Genomic DNA, 22090 nt, shown 5'->3' with positions numbered 1-22090 from the left:
TTTACTGCAGCTTCAAGGAGTTTCAAAACTACAACTTCCAGTGGGAAACATCTGGAGGGCCACAGTTTGGAGACCACTGTGCAGCAGGGTACATTCACACGGGGGTTTACAGCAAGTTTCCTGCTTCAAGTTTGAGATGCGGCAAATTTTCAGCTGCAACGGGAAACACACTGTAAACCCCCGCCCGTATGAATGTACCCTAAAAACACTACACTAACACATAATTAAGAGTAAAACACTACATATACACTACACCCTTACACTGTGTAGTCTTGTACGTCAGTTTTACCCAAAAGGGAGCCTCCAGCTTTTGCAAAATAACAATTCCCAGTATTGCCCAACAGCCATTGACTGTCCAGGCATGTTGGGAGTTTTGCAACAGCTGGAGGCACCCTGTTTGGGGAAAACTGATGTACAGTATTTTGGTGGAGGAGACAAGTGTAACGCTTGCATGTGGGTACACCCCTAGGAAAATCCCTAATTTAAGCCTCAAATGCGCATGGCGCTCTCTCACTTCGGAGCTCTGTCATATTTCAAGGCAACAGTTTAGGGCCACACATGGGGTTTCTCTGTACTCAGGAGAAATTGCGCTACAAATATTTGGTGGCTTTTCCCCCTTTTACCCCTTATGAAAAAGTAAAGTTGGGGTTTACACCAGCATGTTAGTGTAAATTTTTTTTTTTACACTAACATGCTTGTGTTGCCCCATACTTTTCATTTTCATAAGAGATAAAAGAAAAAAAGATTTTGTAACACATTTTTTCCCAAGTACTGAAATACCCGATATGTGGACATAAAATGCTCTGCGCACAACAAGGCTCAGGAGTGAAAGCGCACCATGTACATTTGGGGCCTAAACTGATGATTTGCTCAGGGGTGGCTGCTGGTTACAGCGGTTCAGACATAAACACAAAAAAGAATAAAATACCCGAATGTGACCCCATTTTGGAAACTACACCCCTCACGGAACATAGCAAGGGGTATAGTGAGCCTTAACACCCCACTGGTGACTGACAGATTTTTGAAACAGCGGTCCGTGAAAATGAAAAACGTAATTTTTCATTTGGACAGCCCACTGTTTCAAAGATCTGTCAAATGCCAGTGGGTTGTTAATGCACCCCTTGTTACGTTTCTTGAGGGGTGTAGTTTCCCAAATAGTATGCTATGGAAGGTCCTCTGCTATAACACTTCAGTGCTGGGGAAAGTGTTATAAATTATAAGGCTCCAGTGCTGGAAGGTAAAATTATAATACTTTCTCACAGCACTGGAGTCCTATCACTTATAATATATGCACATAATATATATATATATATATATATATATATATATATATATATATATATATATTGTAAGAATTTCCCTCTGGAGTCTGGAGTTAGCTCTTGGATCGTCCTTGACACAGCCATGGGACACATTTCTACTTCATTCAGCAGGCAAACAACTGTTCTTTATGCAAGTCTGGCTCCTCGCCAGCTTTATTAGATAGGTTGCAGGATAAATAAAAACATAACACAGGAACAAACAAAATCCTAGACCATCCAGTCACTAACTACTGTTTAAACACTTCCCTCTCTATCTACTGGTGAGCTAGTCTCCACCAGCTCAAAACACAAGTTTATTGCAACCTTTTACTCACTGTTCACACACAGCGTTTGCAGCCTCTTGTTGTGTGTACTAAAACTCCTTGTCTGTCCACTTCACTGGTGTGGGGGTCACTCACAGCGCCTGGATGTGTGCTCCTCACAAGGACCCCTGCCTCCCCCCCACAGCCACCTTGCTGTCTTCTGGGGAGAGCCCAGACTATTATATTTCATTTCCTTATATGCAGACTTCCCACACGTCTTCTGGCCTCATTAATTAGGCACCTGATGAGCATCTCTGCTAGTTCACCTAGGATGAAGGACTTGGAAAAACCCATTTCATTGCCCTCAAACATGCCTCAATGTGTATATATATATATATATATATATATATATATATATATATATATATATAGTAAACAAATGTGCAGTAGGCTTGAGAAAGGCCAGGTGAGCTGGCAGAATCGTTGCTGTGACCCTTTTTTGGAATATGGAATAAATTTCACCTTTTTATTGAGTTACGTGTGCTGCGGATTCATCCACTACATATATATATATATATATATATATATATATATATATATAGCAAACAAATGCACATTAGCACCCCAAACGGTGAATCAAAAAAGTGGCTTTGTTTCATCAACAGGCGTGCAACATTTCGGTCACCTCACGTGACCTTTGTCAAGCAATACAATGAACATCATGGCTGATTTAAATAGGAGGTGCATAGTGATGTCATTTCCTCTGAAATCATTATGTAATTAGCATACATAAATAAACATATAAATAAGGTAGACAGAAACACCATGTTTACATATAAACAGTGTCAAATCAAATACTCAAGTACATACCATGATTGAATATATACAGTGGTAATTCAAATACTCAGGTACATGACATTATATGCAATGTGCAGCGTGATCGTGGCAATGGTGAAAGAAACAACAATACCTGAAGTCAGGAGGAGGACATTCCGGCCGCCCACATGGGGTATAAGATACAGAACACACATATTGGAAACATGGAGATATCAGCAAAAACGCTAGAGACAACTTGCATGTATTTCCGGTCTTAAGCGGAAGTGACGTCGTGCACTGGAGGATATCAGCACATGCGCGCTGGTTCATCTCAAAGCAAATGCCATTACAAGTGTGGGCAATAGTGTGGGCATATGATATTGTTGCGTGCGCAATGGTAATAGATAAACAGATCGCCATGATAGGGAATGGCAAAAGTATGGGCACCTAGTGTAACTGTTGCAGCCTGCAACAAGACAAAGCTCCCCTAGCAGACTAACGCATACGTATATATATATATATATATATATATATATATGTATATAAATACGTGTCTGTGTGTGTAAAAACACACACTTATGCAGTATATACTCACACACAATATATATATATATATATATATATATATATATGTATACTTACATACTGTATATGTATATACAGAGTTTCGCAGTCCACCCTTCACATTTTTTTATTAATAGTTTATTAGATTTTTTCATGTGACAACACAGAAGAAATTACACTCAGCTACAATGTAAAGTAGCGAGTGCACAGCCTGTATAACAGTATTTAATGTTGTGCCCACTCAAAATAACTAAACACACAGCTATTAATCTCTAATCCCTGGTAGCAAAATTAAGTACACCCTGAAATGAAAATGTTAAAATTGGGCTCAAAGTGTTATATATTTTGTGTGGCCAGCATTATTTTCCAGCCCTGCCTCTTGAGCATGGAGTCCACATGACAAGATCATGTAGCTGGTGAATGTTAGAGACCTTGCACCCCCACCTTCCATTTGAGGATGCCCCACAGATGCTTAACAGGGTTTAGGTCTGTAGAAATGCATGGCCAGTCCATCACCTTTACCCATAGTTTCTTTAGCAAGGCTGTAGTTGTCTTGGAGGTGTGCTTGGGGTCATTATCATGTTGGAATACTGCCCTGTGGCCCAGTCACCATAGGAAGTGAACATGCTCTGCTTCAGTATGTCCCAGTACATATTGGTATTTATGGTTCCCTCAATAAACTGTAGCTCTTCAGTACCAGCAGCATTCATGACATGTTCACCACCATGCTTGACTGTAGGCAAAACACACTTATCTTAGTACTCCTCACCTGGTTGCCTCCATACATACCTAACCCCATCTGAACCAAATTAGTTTATCATGCTCTCATTGGACCACAGGACATAGTTCCAGAAATCCATGTCCTTAGTCTGCTTGTCTTCAGCAAACTGCCTGTGGGCTTTCTTGTGAATCATCTTTAGTAGAGACTTCAATCTGGGATAACAGCTATGAAGACCAATTTAATGCAGTGTCCGGCATATGATCTGAGCACTGACAGGGTGACCCCCTACCCCTTCAACCTCTGTATGAAAGCTGGCAGTACGCAAATCAAAGCTGGCAGTGACCCTTATTTGGTTATTTGTACAAGAGACGCTATATTTTTCATATTTGTATTTAAAACAGTGGAGGTACTTCATTAATCTTTGCACAGGGTGGATGCCCACTGGAGGGTGTGCCTCTTTGGCCCCCTCCAGTGGTTAGGGTTATCCATAATGACAGTTTGTTTTAAGTGTTTTTAACTGTATGTCCATGTAATTTTTGATATGTATATTTTTGATATGTTTAATAAAATATGTTGTGAATAATTTTTGCTATATTAATTATCCTACAGGGTATGCTGTTTTTGCTTTTCTTTTACTTTATAGCTGGCAGTACTCATCTCACATGCTATATATATATATATATATATATATATATATATATATATATGTAGAGGAGTACTGTTAGATGTCTGATGAGTACTGCCAGCTATAATCCCTATATCCCTAAGATTTAAATATGAATTTTAAAATTGAAAATGAAGATTTATGGTAGCTAGTTCTACCATGAAAATTTGTAGGTAATGTCCCAGGCCCAGCAGCATCAGTAAACCATATAGTGGATGAATGACACAGTCTGCAGCTCGCGGCAGCATGAGGAGACCATAGGGCCTCACAATCCCTAAAATTTCAAGATGAATTTTAAAATTTAAATTGCAGATTTAGGGTAGCTAGTTCTACCATGAAAACTATGTAGGTAATGTCCCAGGCCCAGCAGCATCAGTATACCACAAAGTGGCTGAATGACACAGCCTGCAGCTCACGGCAGCATGAGGAGATTATAGGGCCTCACAATCCCTAAGATTTAAAGATGAATTTTAAATTGAAGATTTATGGTAGCTAGTACTACCATGAAAATTATGTAGGTAATGTCCCAGGCCCAGCAGCATTAGTACACCATATAGTGGCTGAATGACACAGCCTGCAGCTCGCGACAGCATGAGGGCACCATTGGGCCTCACAATCCCTAAGATTTAAATATGAATTTTAAAATTGAAATTGAAGATTTATGGTAGCTAGTTCTACCATGAAAATTTGAAGGTAATGTCCCAGGCCCAGCAGCATCAGTACACCATATAGTGGATGAATGACACAGTCTGCAGCTCGCGGCAGCATGAGGAGACCATAGGGCCTCACAATCCCAAAAATTTCAAGATGAATTTTAAAATTTAAATTGCAGATTTAGGGTAGCTAGTTCTACCATGAAAACTATGTAGGTAATGTCCCAGGCCCAGCAGCATCAGTATACCACATAGTGGCTGAATGACACAGCCTGCAGCTCGCGGCAGCATGAGGAGATTATAGGGCCTCACAATCCCTAAAATTTAAAGATTAATTTTAAATTGAAGATTTATGGTAGCTAGTACTACCATGAAAATTATGTAGGTAATGTCCCAGGCCCAGCAGCATTAGTACACCATATAGTGGCTGAATGACACAGCCTGCAGCTCGCGGCAGCATGAGGGCACCATTGGGCCTCACAATCCCTAAGATTTAAAGATGAATTTTAACATTTAAATTGAAGATTTATGGTAGCTAGTTCTAACATGAAAATTTGTAGGTAATGTCCCAGGCCCAGCAGCATCAGTACACCATATAGTGGATGAATGACACAGCTTGCAGCTCGGGGCAGCATAAGGAGACCATAGGGCCTCACAATCCCTAAGATTTAAAGATGAATTTTAACATTTAAATTGAAGATTTATGGTAACTAATTCTATCATGAAAATTTGTAGGTAATGTTCCAGGCCCAGCAGCATCAGTACACCATATAGTGGCTGAACGACACAGCCTGCAGCTCGTGGCAGCATGAGGAGACCATAGGGCCTCACAGTCCCTAAGATTTAAAGATGAATTTTAAAATTTAAATTGAAGATTTATGGTAGCTAGTTCTACCATGAAAATTTGTAGGTGACATCCCAGGCCCAGCAGGGTCAGTACACCATATAGTGGCTGAATAACATAGCCTGCAGCTTGCGGCAACATGAGGAGACCATAGGGTCTCACAATTCCTAAGATTTAAAGATTAATTTTAAAATTGTAATCGAAGATTTATGGTAGCTAGTGCTACGATGAAAATTTGTAGGTAATGTCCCAGGCCCAGCAGCATCAGTAAACCATATAGTGGCTGAATGGCACAGCCTGGAGTTGGCGGCAGATGAGGAGACCATATAGTGGCTGAATGGCACAGCCTAGAGTTGGCAACAGCATGAGTAGAACATATAGTGCCTGAATGGCACAGTCTGGAGTAGGCAGCAGCATGAGTAGAACATATAGTGGCTGAATAGCACAGCCTAGAGTTAGTGGCATATAAGGAGACCATATAGTGGCTGAATGGCACAGCCTGGAGTTGGCGGCATATGAGGAGACCATATAGTGTCTGAATGGCACAGCCTGGAGTTGGAAGAAGCATGAGGAGACCATACAGTGGCTGAATTGCACAGCTTGGACATGGCTGAAGCATGAGATCATATAATGGCTGAATGGAATAGCCTGGAGTTGGCAGAAGCAAGAGTAAAACATATAGTGTCTGAATGGCACAGCCTGGACTTGGTGGCATATGAGGAGACCATATAGTGGCTGAATGGAACAGTCTGGAGTTGGCAGAAGCATGAGGAGACGATATAGTGGCTGAATGAGACAGCCTGGAGGTGGCAGCAGCAGCATCAGGAGTCCTGAAAGATGATGAAGTTGATGAAGGTGGGTAAAATAAGGTCTGATGCGGAGGAATGTTTGTAACTGGGGAGCTGCACCTTAAACATGTTTTGCACTATCCATATTTGAGAAGTGCTGGTATGGAACCATGGTCAATCTACTCTGATGCATCTGGCATTGGTGGGTGGAAATCCTGGCTGATCCATTCCTGTTTTATCTTTACAAATGTCAGTCCCTCCCCATTTTTCATGGACAGACGAATTCTCCTTGGCGTGACCATGGCCCCCGCCGCACTAAACACCCAGTGGATCTTCAAGGTGTGTTGGCATGGGCATGTCAGGTATGCCACTACCTGCTGGTTCAGGTCCTGCTCCAGGTCTACCTCTGCCGACAAGTTCAGCCCCCACAGGGCTCATGTGGCCGTTAGATTTAGGCACCATGTCTCCATTGCCATTGACCAGCTAGAGATGAGCGAACTTTGAAAATTAAATTCGGCCGATTCACCGAATTTTCAGAAAAAAATTAGGTTTGATCCAAATATATTTGTGGCAAATTTCTGGCCTACAGAGAGCCTCAATAGGGGTGTAGAACACTTTGCTTTGTTCTAACACGCATATTGAGTGTGCTGGGGAAATTAAATAATACTGTTAATCAGTAAGACATGCTAATTACAGGCATCACTTTTAGAATCACTGCCGCAGAGCGGCACAATGACAGAGCCTGGAGGTGGCATCAGTATGAGGAGACCATATAGTGGCTGAATCACACAGCGTGGAGGTGTTGGCAGCATGAAGAGACCATATAGTGGCTAAATGACACAGCGTGGAGGTATTGGAAGCATGAGTAGACCATATAGTGGCTGAAAGACACAGCCTGAATCTGGCAGCAGCATGAGTAGACACTAAGGCTTCACAATCCCTAAAATTAAAAGATGAGTTTTGAAATTTAATTTGAAGATTTATGGTAGCTAGTGCTACCATAAATTTTTTTAGGCCAAACAGCATCAGTAAACCATATATTGGCTGAATGACACAGCCTGGTGTTGGCTGAAGCATGAGGAGACCATATAGTGTCTGAATGGCACAGCCTGGCGTTGGTAGAAGCATGAGAAGACCATTGAAATATAAGATTTTTAAATAGAAATGTAAGATTTGAAACTGAAATTAAGGATTTTTTAATTGAAATTGAGGATTTTGAAATTGAAATTTTAACTCCCAAGTGTTAGTGTCCCGGGCCCTGGCATGTGGGTACAAAGGACCAAATTTAACAAGGAGTCACATGTCACATGGCAGCACAATGACAGAGCCTGGAGGTGGCATCAGTATGAGGAGACCATATAGGGGCTGAATGACTTCCTGGAGTTTGTGGCAGTATGAAAAGACCATATAGTGGCTGAATGGCACGGCCTGGAGGTGGCAGAAGCATGAGGAGACCATTGAAATTTAAGATTTTTAAATAGAAATTTAAGATTTTGAAATTGAAATTGAGGATTTTGAAATTGAAATTTTAACTCCCAAGTTTTAGTGTCCCGTGCCCCGTTGTCTGGGTACAAAGGACCAAATCTAACATGGCAGCACAATGACAGAGCCTGGAGGTGGTATCAGTATGAGGAGATCATATAGTGGCTGAATGACACAGCCTGGAGCTGGCAGCAGCATGAGTAGACACTAGGGATTCACAATCCCTATGATTAAAAGATTAATTTTGACATTTAAATTAAAGATTTATGGTAGCTAGTGCCCAGGCCCAGCAGCATCAGTAAACCATTTATTGGCTGAATGACACAGCCAGGAGGTGGCTGAAGTATGAGGAGACCATATAGTGGCTGAATGACACAGTGTGGGGGTGTTGGCAGCATGAAAAGACCATATGGTGGCTGAATTACACTGCCTGGAGTTAACTGAAGCATGAGGAGACCATATAGTGGCTGAATGAAGCAACTTGGATGTGGCTGAAGCATGAGGAGACCATATAGTGGCTGAATGACACAGCGTGGAGATGTTGGAAACATGAGGAGACCGTATAGTGGCTTAATAACACAGCATGGAGGTGTTGGCAGCATGAGACCATATTGTGGCTGAATGACACAGCATGGAGGTGTTAGCAGCATGAGGAGACCATATAGTGGCTGAATGACACAGCTTGGATGTGGCTGAAGCATGAGGAGACCATATAGTGGCTAAGTGACACAGCGTGGAGGGGTTGGCAGCATGAGGAGACCAAATAGGGGCTTAATGACAGCATGGAGGTCTTTGCAGCATGAGACCATATAGTGGCTGAATGACACAGCGTGGAGGTGTTAGCAGCATAAAGAGACCATATACTGGTTGAATAACACAGCTTGGTTGTGGGTGAAGCATGAGGAGACCATATAGTGGCTGAATGACTGCCTGGAGTTGGCAGAAGGAATAGACAGTAGGGCCTCACAATCTCTAACATTAAAAGATTAAAGGGGTACGTCGTTGGAAAACTTTTTTTTTTTAATCAGCAGCCAATAATTACTGGAAGGATTAAGATTTTTTTTATAGAAGTAATTTATAAATCTGTTTAACTTTCTGGCACCAGTTGGTTAAAAAAAAAAAAAAAAAAGTTTTCCACCGGAGTACCCCTTTAATCTTGAAATTTTAATTGAAGATATATGGCAGTTAGTGCTACCATAAATCTTTTAAGGTAATGTCCCAGGCCCAGCAGAATCACTAAACCATATAGTTGCTGAATGACACAGCCTTGAGCTGGCAGCAGCATGAGGAGACACTAGGGCTCCACAATCCCTAAGATTAAAAGATGAATTTTGAAATTTAAATTAAAGATTTATGGTAGCTAGTGCTACCATAACATTTTTAGGCCTAGGCCCCGCAGCATCAGTAAACCATATAGTGGCTGAAAGACACATCCTGGTGGTAGCTGAATCATATTGAGACCACATATTGGCTGAATGGCACAGCCTGGAGTTGGCGGCAGATGAGGAGACAATAGATAATTTTTTTAAATTTCTATTGAAGATGTATGGTACCTAGTGCTACCATAAATATGTATAGGCAAAGTCCTAGGCCCAGCAGCAACACTAAAGCATTTAGTTGTTGAATGACACAGACTGGAGCTGGCTGAAGCATCAGTGTGCCATATATTGGATGAATAGCACAGCCTGGAGGTGGCTGAAGCATCAGTAAACCATATATTGGATGAATGGCACCTCCTGGAGATGGCTGAAGCACCTGTAAATCATTATTGGATGAATGGCACAGCCTGGTGGTGGCTGAAGCATCTGTAAACCATATATTGGATTAATGACAAAGCCTGGAGGTAGCTGAATCATGAAGAGACCATATAGTGGCTGAATGGCACAACCTGGAGTTGGCTGAAACATGAGGAGACCATATAGTGTCTGAATGGCACAGCCTGCAGTTGCCTGAAGCATGAGGAGACCCTTGAAATTTAAGATGTTTAAATTGAAATTTAAGATTTTGAAATTGAAATTAATGATTTTGAAATTGACATTTTAACTCCCAAGTTTTAGTGTCCCGGGCCCTGGTGTGTGGGTACAAAGGACCAAATTTAACAAGGAGTCACATGGCAGCACAATAACAGAGCCTGGAGGTGGCATCAGGATGAGGAGACCACATAGTGGCTGAATGACACCCTGGAGTTTGTGGCAGCATGAAGAGACCATATAGTGGCTGAATGGCACAGCCTGGAGGTGGCTGAAGCATGAGGATACCATATTGTGGCTGAATGAGACAGCCTGGAGTTGGCAGCAGCATCAGGAGTTCTGAAAGTGACCCTTGTGCAGAGGAATTTCTGAAACTGGGGACCAGCACCTTAATTATTAATGAATTATGTTTTGCAGTATTCATGGCAGCACAACGAGAGAGCCTGGAGGTAGTAGCATCAGCATTAGGACACCATAGAGCAGCACAATTAGAGAGCCTGGAGGTGGCAGCATCAGCATGAAGAGACCATAGAGCAGAACAATAACACTGCCTGGAGGTAGTAGCATCAGCATGAGAAGACCATATGGTGGCACAATGACAGAGCCTGGAGGTGGTAGCATCAGCATGAGGAGACCATAGAGCAGCACAATGACAGAGCCTTGAGGTTGCAGCAGCAGCATGAGGGCCATGCCAAGTGAGGGTTGAGTCCAAGGAACCCACCGACTGTTGACTGGGGGCGGCGATTGTCTCTTAGGATGAAGTGGATGACCGAGTGAGCCGATCAATCACAGCTGCTGGGTTGCTGGTCGAGAAACAACTGCTAGCTGACACTGGGAGCTCAGACCTCTTGCTGCGACTCCGGCTGTCACACGCCACTACTGTGCTGCGACCTCAGCCAGCACCTGAAGAATTTAGGCCTCTGCCACTTCACTGTGCATGTCTTGGCACTTCTCTGCCTGACATACTTATTGCGTATATCAGGGGAGTACAATATGCTTCACAACACTTAAAACAGTATTTGTCTAGAACAGCAGCAGGTGTGTACTATTACAGTATATAGGCCCTTGACAGATTAACAGGTACAAAATAGTACTCTACTTAGGTGAAGGTATGTGGTATGCAATTATGAGGGCAGAAAAATGCGCTACAGGTAAATTACTTGAGTACAATACTAGCTGGTGAGTACTTTTGCCTGGACTATCACAGTATGTAGGCACTTGACAGATTAACAGGAACAAAATAGTACACTACTTAGATGTAGGTATGTGGTATCAGGTATGCACTTATGAGGGCAGAAAAATGAGGTACAGTACGCTTTAAAAAAATTTATTTTAGTAAAAGACCAGCCGTTGAGTGCTTTTGCCTGGACTATCACAGTATGTAGGCCATTGACAGATTAACAGGTACAAAATAGTACGCTACTTAGATGTAGGTGTGTGGTATCAGGTATGCACTTATGAGGGCAGAAAAATGCGGTACAGTGCGCTTAAAAAAACATCAACAACACCAGCCAGTGATTACTTTAGCTTGGACTTTCATAGTACCTAGGCCCTTGCCAGAATAACAGGTACAAAATAGTATTCTACTTAGATGTACGTATGTGGTATGCACTTATCAGGGCAGAAAAATGCGGTACAGTACGCTTAGAAAAACATATTTTAGTACAACACCAGCCAGTGAGTACTTTTGCCTGGAATATCACAGTATGTAGGCCCTTGACAGATTATCAGGTACAAAATAGTACACTACTTAGATGTAGGTAGGTGGTATCAGGTATGCATTCATGAGGGCAGAAACATGTGGTACGGTATGCTTAAAAAAACGTATTTTAGTAAAACACCAGCCGGTGATTACTTTTAACTGGACTTTCACAGTAACTGGGCCCTTGGCAGGCAAAATAGTACACTACTTAGATGTATGCATGCAGTATGCACTTATGAGGGCAGAAAAATGTGGTACAGTATGCATCTCCAGACACCCCTTTACACGGCTACAAGCCGACTTCCATGCTTATACCTCCGCAGCAATCCGGACTGATGAAGGTCCAGTGTGGACCGAAACGTCATTAAAAATCTTTTTTGGGGATTGCAAATAAAGCTACCTTGATTCAATTCAAAAGTGGTGTGCAAAGTTTTATCTACATAAAAGGTACAAAATAGTACACTACTTACATGTAGGTATGTGATATGCACTTAAGAGGGCAGAAAAATGCTGTACAGTACGCTTAAAAAAAAAAATTATATTTACACAACACCAACAGTGCTGCAGCACAAAAAAGCTGTGTACTTAACACAAAATTGCACTCTGTCAAAGACTATTAGGAATGAATTGCAAGGTATTATACCGACTACAGACTAGTATAACAGGCAGATGATTTGTTGTGGAACAAAGACACAGAATTGTGCTGAAAAATTATTCCTGCCTCCTCTGCTAAGGTTTATGAAGTTGAGGCAGCTTGTTGAAATGCATGAGGCAACACACAGCTATCTGCCCCTCTCTGTAATACAATGCTGAAGAAAGTGACTGGGAGGTTAATGGCTGCAGTAAAAATCCTTTTCAGTGAAAAAAAAACACTGCTTTCTGTCCACCAGAATGTTCATGTGACTAGGATGAAAAGCTGCTGGAATGAGTTTTTCTGTGAAACACACACACAGCGATGTCCGTCCTATCTCTATGCAGTGTAATGAATGATATGACGAGCCGCAAAATGGCTAACAAATATATAGGGCTGTGACATCACAGGGGTGACTGGCTGCTGATAGGCTGCATCCTGCATGTGATTCAGGATCATGCTGCCTTCTTCCCTTCACGTCTTGCCTTCCCACCTTCCTAGCGTTCCTTGCCCCATGTACTGACATGTGGATCTGCCATTTTAGATGCCCTGGAGCCTGGATGGCAGTAAATAGAGTTTAATGAAGCGAATCGTGAGATAGAATTGTGGCGATATACGCATTCATTGCGAATCGAATATTTCATAAAATTCTTAACGAATTTGGGTTCGTCAGCTTCGATTTGCTCATCTCTATGACCAGCCATCGTTTCCAACACATGTTGTAGGAAATGAAGCAGTGGAATGATGTCGTTCATCCCGTAATCCTGTTGACTGACCAATAATGTTGCGTCCTCAAAGGGCCTGAGCAAACGGCAGGTGTCATGTACAGGCTGCCACTGGTTGACATTGAAGTTACACAGGGGAGTCCCCCTATCTGCCTGGATCATCAAGAAATCGGTGATAGCTTTTCTCTGTTCGTATAGTCTGTCCAATATATGGAGGGGGGAATTCCAATGTGTGGCAACGTCACATATCAGACTATGTTGGGGGATACCATTCAGACGCTGCAGCTCAAGGAGGGTGTGCTTTGCAGTGTACAAGTGGCTGAAGTGCATGCAAAGTTTCCTTTCCATTGTTAGGATGTCTTGCACATGGAGGGAACACTTCAGGAACCACTTGAAAACCAGATTGAACATGTGTGCCATGCAGGGCGCATGGCTCAGCCTTCCTTATTGCAGAGCAGACAAGATGTTCATCCCTTTGTCAGTCCCTATGGTTCCCATTTCCAGTTTTCATGGAACAAGCAATGCTCCGATTTCTTTATGAATTACTTTTAGCAGTTCCTCCCCTGTTTGACTCCGTTCGCCAAGGCAAACCAAGTGAAGAACAGCGTGACACCGCTGTGCCCGGCACACATGGTATGCTGAAAGGGCACTGAGACTTGTCTGTGCAATGGAGGCTGAGGACACGGTGGAGGATGAGGAGGCTGAGTCGCACACTGTCACAGGACCAACTGCCTGAGAGCGTGGAGGAGGAAGCTGCGTGATCTGTCCATGTGGCTGTGCAGGAACCACATTAACCATTGTCCCTGACCATAGTTACAGCTCCAGATGTCAGCCCTGTCATGCACTTTGGTACACACTGACAGGCTCAAGGACTGGCCCACCTTCTCTTCCACAAAATTGTGCTGGGCTGGTACTGCCTTCTTTGCAAAGAAATGACGTCTTGGCACTCTCCACTTCGGCTCGGCACAAGCCATCAGTTCTCTGAAACGTGCAGACTCTGCCACTTGAAAAGGGAGGGACTGCGGCACCAGCAACTTGGACAGGAACACGTTCAGCTTCTGCGCCATTGGATGAATGGGCTCATACTGTTGTCTCTTGGACATGACTTTGCTGATGGATTGTTGGCGGAATGACTGACTAAAAGTCAGAGGAGCAAGAGCATCTGGAGCGACAGAAGGAGGGTATGACACACCTTCGGCTGAGGTGGTGAAGCCTTGGCCGGCTGAAAGTTGGAGTAGTGTGCCACTGGGGGATGCAGCAGGCGGGACCACTACATCGGAGCCATGGTTCTCCCAGGCCGCTTTGTGGTGGTGCAGCATATTCTGATGCAGGGCCGTGGTCCCAACATTGGGACCCTGGCCACGCTTCAACTTCTGCCGACACAGATGCTTGATGAAAAACTGCCACACTGCCGAGTAGCTGATTTCACCACCAACAGTCCACCGACCACCAACCACCAACCGTCTCCAGGAACCCCTTTTCCACTACCTCCTGGGAAGGTAGGCTGCCACGAGCAGGTGGTCACCCCCGGGCAACTTTTGGCTCCAGAATTTCCACTTCGGCCACCATGCTTACTGCCAACCATGCTGCCATCTTGCTGGCTCAGCTGCTGCCTCATGGGTAACCTGCAACCCTCTTCTCCTGATGATGATGAAGCCCCTTCTGCACCCGGCTTCATCATCATCAACAAGTGTCTGTACGTCACTGATGTCCTCCTCAGGTTCCTCAACAGTGTCTGCTTGGAGCCTGAATGTGGCAACACCGCCTCCCAAGTCCCTCTCCTCATCACTACTTGCCCACCTGGCGGAGGAAGCGGCGGATGTCTCCGCCACTTCTTGGCTGGGCAGTAGCTGCTGACTGTCCCCTATTAGATCGTCCTCACTGAAAAGTGGAGCTGAACAGACAGCATAAGATACTTCTTTAGGGGAGAGAACAGCATAGGATGGAGGCAATAGGAGGACAGAGTCTGCTTCCGGGCCATACCAACTGAGGGTTGTGTCTGAGGTGCCAACCGACTGTTGACTGGGGGTATCAGATGTCACTTGTGATGAAGTGGATGACCATATTAACCAATCGATGACGGCAAATGGATTGCTGGTCGAGACACGACCGCTAGCTGATAACGGGAGCTCAGGCCTCTCTCTGCTACTCCTGCTGCTACTCACCCCTAGTCTGCTTCGACCTCTGTCTGATCAATTTAGGCCTCTGCCACTCCTCTGTGTATCTCCTGGCACTTCTCTGCCTGACATACTTAGTGCATATATGAGGGGACTAGAATGCGCTTCACTTTGCTTAAAACAGTATTTGACTAGAACAGCAGCAGGTGTGTACATTTGGTTATCCTTTCACATTATCTAGGCCCTTGACAAATTTAAAGGTTTAAAACAGGTTTAAAATAGTACACTACTTAGATGTAGGTATATGGTATGCACTTATGAGGGCAGAAAAATGCGCTACAGTATGCTTAATAAACGTATTGGAGTAAAACATCAGCTGATAATTCATTTTGGCTGTCCTTTCACAGTATCTAGGCCTTGACAGATTAACAGGTACAAAATAGTACACTAATTAGATGTAGGTATGTGGTATGCACATATGAGGGCATGAAAATGCGCTACTGTACGTGTCAAAAATGATTTGAGTAAAACACCAGCTGGTGATTACTTTTGCCTGTCCTTTCACAGTATGTAGGCCCTTGACAGATTAACAGGTACAAAATAGTACACTAGTTAGGCGTAGGTATGTGGTATGCACTTATGTGGGCACAAAAATGTGCTACAGTGCGGTAAACAAGAAGTGGAGTAAAACACCAGCCGGCGATTACTTTTGCCTGGACTTTCACAGTATCTAGGCCCTTGACAGATTCACAGGTACACAATAGTACACTATTTAGATATAGGTATGTGGTATGCACTTATGAGGGCAGAAAATGAGCTACAGTAAACTTAAAAAACGTATTGGAGTAAAACACCAGCTGCTGATTACTTTTGCCTGGCCTTTCACAGTATCTAGGCCCTTGACAGATTAACAGGTGCAAAATAGTACACTATTTAGATATAGGTATGTGGTATGCACTTATGAGGGCAGAAAAATACACTACAGTACGCTTAAAAAAGTATTTGGGTACAACTCCAGCTTGTGAGTACTTTTGCCTGTCCTTTTACAGTATCTGGGCCCTTGACAGATTAACAGATAAAATAGTACACTACGTAGATGTAGGTATGAGTATGCAGTTATGTGGGCACAAAAAGGCGCTACAGTTCGCTTAAAAAAACATATTTTTGCACAATAACAACAGTACACAACCATGCTGCAGCACACAGTACTAAACCCAAAATTGCTGTGTACTAAACCCAAAATTGCACTCTCTCATAGACTATTACACATGGACTGCTGGGTGTGTATTATACCGTCTATAGGCTAGCCCGGAGCTGTCAGTATGTGGAACAAAGAGGGCAGAGAAATGCACTACAGTACACCAGCCGGTGATTTCTTTTGCGTGGCCTTTTACGGTATCTAGGCCCTTGACAGATTATAAGGTGCAAAATAGTACACTACTTAGATGTACGTATGTGGTATGCACTTATGAGGGCAGAAAAAGGCACTTTAGTACGCTTAAAAAACGTATTTTAGTAAAACACCAAGCGTTGATTACTTTTGCCTGGCCTTTCACAGTATCTAGGCCCTTGACAGATTAACAGGTTTTAGATTTTTGATGCCCTGGAGCCTGGACCACACTAAATGGAGTTTAACCCCTTAACGACGAGCGCTGTAAATGTACTGCGCTAAGTGTCACTTCGCGCACAGCACCGTACATTTACGGCGCTGCATTCCTTGATCACCGCGTCTCCGAATGTGGTGATCTGAATGGGATGACTGCTGATATCAATCAGCAGCCATCCCAGCATATCGCCCAGGGGGTTGCTGAGTCCCCCCCTTGTCGGCGATCGCCGTGATTCGCCGATTCTGACCAGCCAATCACTTCATTCCTGGGCTGATCGGGTCTCTGGTGACCCGATAGCTCAGAAAATAGCGATGATCGGAGCTGTCAGAGACAGCACCGATCATCCTAAAGGATAGGAGCGAGGTGGCAGATTGGCAAAAGCGCAGGGCAGGGGCAGGGGGTCAAAGTTGAGATCCCTCTGGAAGTCCGGGCAGAGCAGGGAAAAGATGTCGAGGGATGGCAACAGATAGCGGCTGACAGTGGGGAACTGGTGGCAGACAGTGGGGGACCAGCAGCCCACAGCGGGGGACCGGCGGCAGACAGCGGGGCATCGGCGGCAGACAGCGGGGGACCGGCAGCAGCAGAATGCAGCAGTGAAATCTGGTAAGTGATCTTTTACAACTACAACTCCCAGCCTGCCTAGATAGCTAAAGGCTGTCTGAGTATGCTGAGAGTTGTAGTTTTGCAACATCTGGAGGGCTACAGTTTGGAGACCACTGTATAGTGGTCTCCAAACTGTGCACTTCCAGATGTTGCAAAACTACAACTCCCAGCATGACAAGACTGTCCAGGCATGCTGAGCGTTGTAGTTCGGCAACATCTGAAGGGCCAGGGCCATGTTGCAAAACTACAACTCCAAACTCGCTGTGAACCCCTGCCAGTGTGAATGTACCCTAAAAACACTATACTACACTACACCTACACAAAATAAAGGGTAAAACACTGCATATACACCCCCCTACACTGCCCCCCCCCCCCGATAAAAATGCCTCATACCCCAGTGTTTCCAAAACTGAGCCTCCAGCTGATGAAAATCAACAACTTCCAGTATTGCCGGACAGCCATTGACTGTTCAGGAATGCTGGGAGTTTTGCAACAGCTTGAGGCGACCTATTTGGGGAACACTGCCGTGTCCGTCCCTATGCAAATCCCTAATATAGGCCTCAAATGCACATGGAGCTCTCTCACTTCGGAGCCCTGTCGAATTTCAAGGCTACAGTTTAGGGCCACATATGGGGTATTTCCGTACTCAGGAGAAATTGCCTAACAAATTTTGGGGGGCTTTTTCTCCTTTTACCCCATATGAAAAGGTAAAGTTGGGGTCTACACCAGCATATTAGTGTAAAAAAAAAAATTACACTAACATGCTGGTGTTGCCCCATACTTTACATTTTTACAAGAGGTAAAATGAAAAAAAGACCCCCAAAATTTGTAACATAATTTATCCTGAGTATGGAAATACCCCATATGTGGGTGTAAAGTGCTCTGCGGGCGCACAACATGGCTCAGAAGTGAGAGCGCACTATGTACATTTGAGGTCTAAATTAGTGATTTGCACAGGGGTTCTGACATAAACGGTTTGGAAACTTCACTCCTCACAGAACGTAACAAGGGATATAGTGAGCCTTAACACCCCACAGTTGTTTGCCATATATTGGTTAAAGATGGATGTGAAAATGAAAAATCTGATATTTTTTCACTAAAATGCTGGTGTTACGCCAAAGTTTTTATTTTCTCAAGGGGTAATAGGAAAAAAAGTCCCCCAAAATTTGTAACACCAATTTGTCTGAGTATGGAAATACCCCATTTGTGGATGTAAAGTGCTCTGCGGGCGCACTACAGGACTCAGAAGAGAAGGAGCACCATTGGGCTTTTTGAGAGAGAATTTGTCCGGAATTGAAGGCCACGTGTGTTTACAAAGCCCCCATAGTGACAGAACAATGTGATCCTATTTTGGAAACTACACCCCTCACAGAATGTAATAAGGGGTGCAGTGAGCATTTACGCCCCACAGGTGTCTGACAGATTTTTTTAACAATGGTCCGTGAAAATGAAAAATGTAATTTTTCATTTGCACAGCCCACTGTTCCAAAGATCTGTCAAACGCCAGTCGGGTGTAAATGCTCACTGCACCCCTTATTAAATTCTGTAAGGGGTGTAGTTTCCAAAATGGGGTCACATGGGGGGGGTTCACTGTTTTGGCACCATGGGGGGCTTTGTAAATGCACAAGGCCCCCGACTTCTATTCCAACCAAATTCTCTCTCCAAAAGCTCAATGGCGCTCCTTCTCTTCTGAGCATTGTAGTGCGCCAGCAGAGCACTTGACGTCCACACATGGGGTATTTCCATACTCAGAAGAAATAGGGTTACACATTTTGGGGATCATTTTCTTCTATTACCACTTGTAAAAATGTAAAATATGGAGAAAAACCAGCATTTTAGTGAAAAAAAAATCATTTACACAACCAACTTTAACTAAAAGTCGTCAAACACCTATGGAGTGTTAAGGCTCACTGTACCAATGTGTTACGTTCCTTGAGGGGTGTAGTTTCCAAAATAGGAGGCCGTGTTTTTTTTTTTTTTGCTGTTCTGGTACCATAGGGTCTTCCTAAATGTGACATGCCCCCAAAAACAATTTCAGCAAAATTTGCTTTCCAAAAGCCAAATGTGACTCCTTCTCTTCTGAGCATTGTAGTACACCCGCAGTGTACCTGACATCCACACATGGGGTAATTCCATGCTCAGAAGAGATGGGTTTACAAATTTTGGGGGACATTTTCTGCCAATACTCCTTGTAAAAATGTAAAATTTGGGGAAAAAACAGCATTTTAGTAAAAAAATTTATTAATTTACACATCCAACTTTAACGAAAAACCTTTAACACCTGTGCGGTGTTAAGGCTCATTGGACCCCTTGTTATGTTCCCTGAGGGGTGTAGTTTCCAAAATAGTATGCCATGTGGGGATGTTCCTGCTGTTCTGGCACCATAGGGGCTTCCTAAATGTGACATGCCCCCCAAAAACCATTTAAAAAAAACTCACTCTCCAAAATCCCATTGTCTCTCCTTCCCTTCTGAGCCCTCTAGTGCACCCACAGAGCACTTCACATACACATATGAGTTATTTCCTTACTCAAGAGAAATTGGGTTACACATTTTAGGGTAATTTCTCTTCTTTTACCCCTTGTAAAAATTCAAAAACTGGGTCTACAAGAGCATGCGAGTGTAAAAAATGATGAATTTAAATTTTCTCCTTCACTTTGCTGGAAGTAAGTGTGTTAACCTAAAGGGTTAACACACTTACTGAATGTCATTTTGAGTACCTTGAGGGGTGCAGTTTTTATAATGGGGTCATTTGTGGGATATTTCTAATATGAAGGCCCCTCAAATCCACTTCAAAACTGGTCCCTGAAAAATTCTGATTTTGAAAATTATGTGAAAAATTGGAAACTTTTTTATGCAATCATAAAGTAGACATATTGTATATGTGAATCAATAAATAATTTATTTGGGATATGCATTTTCCTTATAAGCAGAGAGTTTCAAAGTAAAAAAAAATGCTAAATTTTTCATAAAATTTTTGAATTTTTCACCAAGAAATGATGCAAGTATTGACAAAATGTTACCACTAACATAAAGTAGAATATGTCACGAAAAAACTATCTCTATCAGAATGAAAAGTAAAAGCATCCCAGAGTTATTAATGCTTAAAATGACAGTGGTCAGATGTGCAAAAAAGGGCTACGTCCTTAAAGAGGTACTCCGGTGAAAAACTTTTTATTTTTAAATCCACTGGTGCCAGAAAGTTAAAAAGATTTGTAAATTGCTTCTATTAAAAAATCTTAATCCTTCCTGTACTTATTAGCTGCTGAATACTACAGTGGAAATTATTTTCCGTTTCAAACACAGAGCTGTCTGCTGACATCATGAGCACAGTGCTCTCTGCTGACATCTCTGTCCATTTTAGGAACTGCCAGCATAAAAGGAAATCCCCATAGCAAACATATGCTGTTCTGGGCAGTTCCTAAAATGGACAGAGATGTCAGCAGAGAGCACTGTGCTCATTATGTCAGCATACAGCTCTGTGTTTCAAAAAGAAAAGAATTTCCGCTGTAGTATTCAGCAGCTAATAAGTACAGGAAGGATTAAGATTTTTTAATAGAAGTAATTTACAAATCTGTTTAACTTTCTGGCACCATTTGATAAAAAAAAAAAAAAAAAGTTTTTCACAGGAGTACCCCTTTAAGTTGAAAAAGGGCCGAGACCTTAAGGAAAGGGTTCTCCGGTGGAAATTTATTTTTTATTTTTCATCAACTGGTGCCAGAAAGTTAAACAGATTTGGAAATTACTTCTATTAAAAAATCTTAATCCTTCCAGTACTGATTAGCTGTTGAATACTACAGAGGACATTATTTTCTTTTTGCAACACAGTGCTCCCTGCTGAATCACAAGCACAGTGCTCTCTGCTGACATCACTGTCCATTTTACATTTTAGGAACTGACCAGAGCAGCATATGTATGCTATGTGGATTTTCTCCTACTCTGGACAGTTCTTAAAATGGACAGAGATGTCAGCAGAGAGCACTAAGCTCGTGATGTCAGCAGAGGGCTCTGTGTTCCAAAAAGAAAATAATTTCCTCTGTAGTATTCAGCAGCTAATAAGTACTGGAAGGATTAAGATTTTTTAATAGAAATAATTTAAAAATCTTTTTAACTTTCTGGCACCAGTTGATTAAAAAAAAAAAGTTTTCCACTGAAGTACCCCTTTAATGAAGCTATTTGCAGGATAGAATTGCGGCAATATTTGCATTCATTGCAAATCGAATTTTTCATGAAATTCATAATGAATTTGGATTCGTCAGATTAGATTCGCTCCTCTCTAGAAATAATCTACAATATTTTATGCTATGTGCCATTTTTGTCATATAAATTCATACTGATACTTTGAAATTAAAGAGAAAAACAAGAGACCTGATCTGTATACTTTACCTAGTATTCAAATCAGTCCAAGATTATTCTAACATTACTGCTATTGTATTTTATGCATGTTTAATAAATATGATAAAACAACTTGTAGAATTGAGAAGCATGGTAAACTAAATAGACTAAGCCTTGCATTTTAATACTCTCCTGAAACTGGCAATAAATATACTGAGCTGCAAGTTCTAGCAGTGCCGGTTCCAGTGAATCATCAATAAAGACTATGTTTTATTTTTTCCGTATTCCTATTATGTTAAAAGGGTC

Source organism: Hyla sarda, chromosome 2 (genome assembly GCF_029499605.1).
Source record: "Hyla sarda isolate aHylSar1 chromosome 2, aHylSar1.hap1, whole genome shotgun sequence".
Lineage (NCBI taxonomy): Eukaryota > Metazoa > Chordata > Amphibia > Anura > Hylidae > Hyla > Hyla sarda.
This window is presented reverse-complemented; position numbering follows the sequence as displayed.